Source organism: Pseudorca crassidens, chromosome 1, assembly GCF_039906515.1.
Source record: "Pseudorca crassidens isolate mPseCra1 chromosome 1, mPseCra1.hap1, whole genome shotgun sequence".
In the NCBI taxonomy this organism is placed as follows: domain Eukaryota; kingdom Metazoa; phylum Chordata; class Mammalia; order Artiodactyla; family Delphinidae; genus Pseudorca; species Pseudorca crassidens.
Window position 1 is genome coordinate 121,558,147 of NC_090296.1, and position 2,348 is coordinate 121,560,494.

Below are 2,348 nucleotides of genomic sequence, written 5' to 3' on the forward strand. Positions count from 1 at the left end.
CTGGAGGGGGCGGGGCCGGGATCCCCCTGGACCTTGACCACCAAGCTGGGTGAATAACCCCTGCCCAATGCCACCAGGCTTCTCTGTTCTCCCCTCGACCTCCTCCCCACCCCAGCCTGGTGCCTACCCTGCTTTCCTGGACTCCACAGAGGAAGGACATCCCCCAGCCCCACAAAGAACCCTAGTTTTCACATAGCAACTCTCAGCCGTGCCTCACTATGCTTTAAGGGGTGGGGGGCTCCTTAGCACCCCTTTTATGGATGAAGCGCCTGAGACCAGGCAGGTGTCTCTGGGGTGCAAGGGGCAGGCTCAAGTCTTTGGGTACGGCTCCTCCCCACCTCCCAGGATCCCACACTTACTCTGCGTCCAGCGATGGACGCCCCTGAGGGCTCCACTCGTTGTCCCCGCCAGAGCAGGGCTGGAAGGCAGCCGTGTCTAGGGCCCGGCTGAGCGCAGCGGTGCCTCCACATGGTGCATTATTGATGGGGCGTCTAATTGTGCATTTCCCAAAGTCTACAGGCCTTTGATGAAAAATTCATGGCACGCCCGAGGATGGGAGCAGATTCAATCGATTGGCAGAGCAGCAGGCGTGGGAGCCCTGGCCCCACTCCGTGAGGGGGTGGCTGAAGGCCGGGCTGGGAGGGGGCATCAGTCTGGCTTTGCCTTTATCCCAGGCTTCTGCTCCAGGGTCTTGGGACAGAGGTGGGTGGTGAGGGGGGAACACACAGCAGAACGCAGCAGCCCATATTCCCTGTGGGGAGGCTGAGGGACAGGATCAGGAAGGTCTAGACCCACATCTGGGGTACCATCTGGGTGGCTGGTGCCGCCCAGAGAGGATGGCCACCTCCATCACAAGCCTCATTTTCATTTCCTTAGAGGAGTGTTAGAGCCTCCAGGGCCCCCATGAGCCCCGCAGAGGAAGGAATAGCATTTCCAGAGCCGCTCACGTACCAGGCACTCTGCTTCGAGCTTTATCCCCACAGCCTCAGTACATCCCCAGCAGTTCCGGGAGATGGGCGCAGTCATGCTCTCCATCTCACAGAGGAGGAAACTGAGGATCAGAGAGGAACACACACAGCACTGCGCAAACTCGAAGCCCACTGCCTTCCCACTACTCCCAGCCAGCTCAGAAATGAGTCCCAAAGCCGTGTGGGGCATACCCTATTCGACAATCCTGCCCCATCCCTATTATAGGGAGGAAGAAACCCCATTAAGAAAAAGTGAACCCTCTGGGGTCCTAAAGTAAATTAAATGAAAAGTGAGGTCTGCAAAGGAAAAGAGTAAGAGCCCTCCCATAACACCGACAGAGGCCAGAGGCCCTCACCCACGCAGAGTCCTGAGCTAGCACCCAGCAGCCAGGGGTAGGGGTGCCTTAGACAGGGCTGGAGCTTTTGAAACAGGTCAAGCTGTCTGTCTTGGACTGCCCAGTCAGGGATGATTCTTGGGTCACCATAGAAACCCCAGAGACCTGCGACATTCTTCCATCCATTCATTAAACAGGTGAACAAATATTTATGGAGTCCCAGTTTCATGCAGGCATCTTGCTAGGGGCAGATGAAGGGGTAGGGCTATCAGGAAAGGATCTGAAACCAACCTTGCCTGGGATAGACAGGTTGGACCCAGTTTAGTTGGGGAAAAGGCAGACAGACCGCTCCATGCCCTAGGGGGTGTCTCTGCAACCCTGGGCCAAGGGCAGTTATAGTAGATGGTTTGCCTTAGTGACCAAGGCCGTTTCTAGGTGGTGGGCTGCCTTGTTTGGGTTTGTTTTCCATTTGCTTCCCAGTGAGTTCCTTTTAAAAACATCCACCCATGTTTTCTCTGCTGAACTAACAGGAAAGGAATTTGTCCAGACTATCAGGAAAGCAGAGATGGGAAGGCCCCAGGGGCAGGCGTGGGGCCCTAGGCCTCGCTGTGCAGCTGCAGGAGAAGGGTGAACCCAGCCCGAGCTGCTGTGGAGGGACTGGTGAGAGTGCAAGGGCCAGAGAGAGGGGAGACTGAGGGACAGAAATAGGAGGAAGCTGAGGGGGAGGGGAAAGGGGGAGCCTGTGGATACAGGGTAACTAAGGGGCAGAGACAGTGGGGATGGAGAGGGGAGACTAAGGGCGAGACTGAGGTCTAGATAGAGGGCAGGTCAAGGGGAGGGGTGCTGAGACTGCGGTTGGGGAGACAGAAGGCCAGAGCCCTTCAGGGCCTTGCCATCTCCTTGCAGTTCCCTGGCCAAGGAATGAGCGTAGTCTGATTCCAGCCACCCCACCCAGATGCCCCCACCCTGGAACAAAGAGGAAGTGGCCCCCCGGGCCTGCCTGCTTCCAGCTCAGGGCTGGGCTCAGTCACCAGGCAGGCACTTG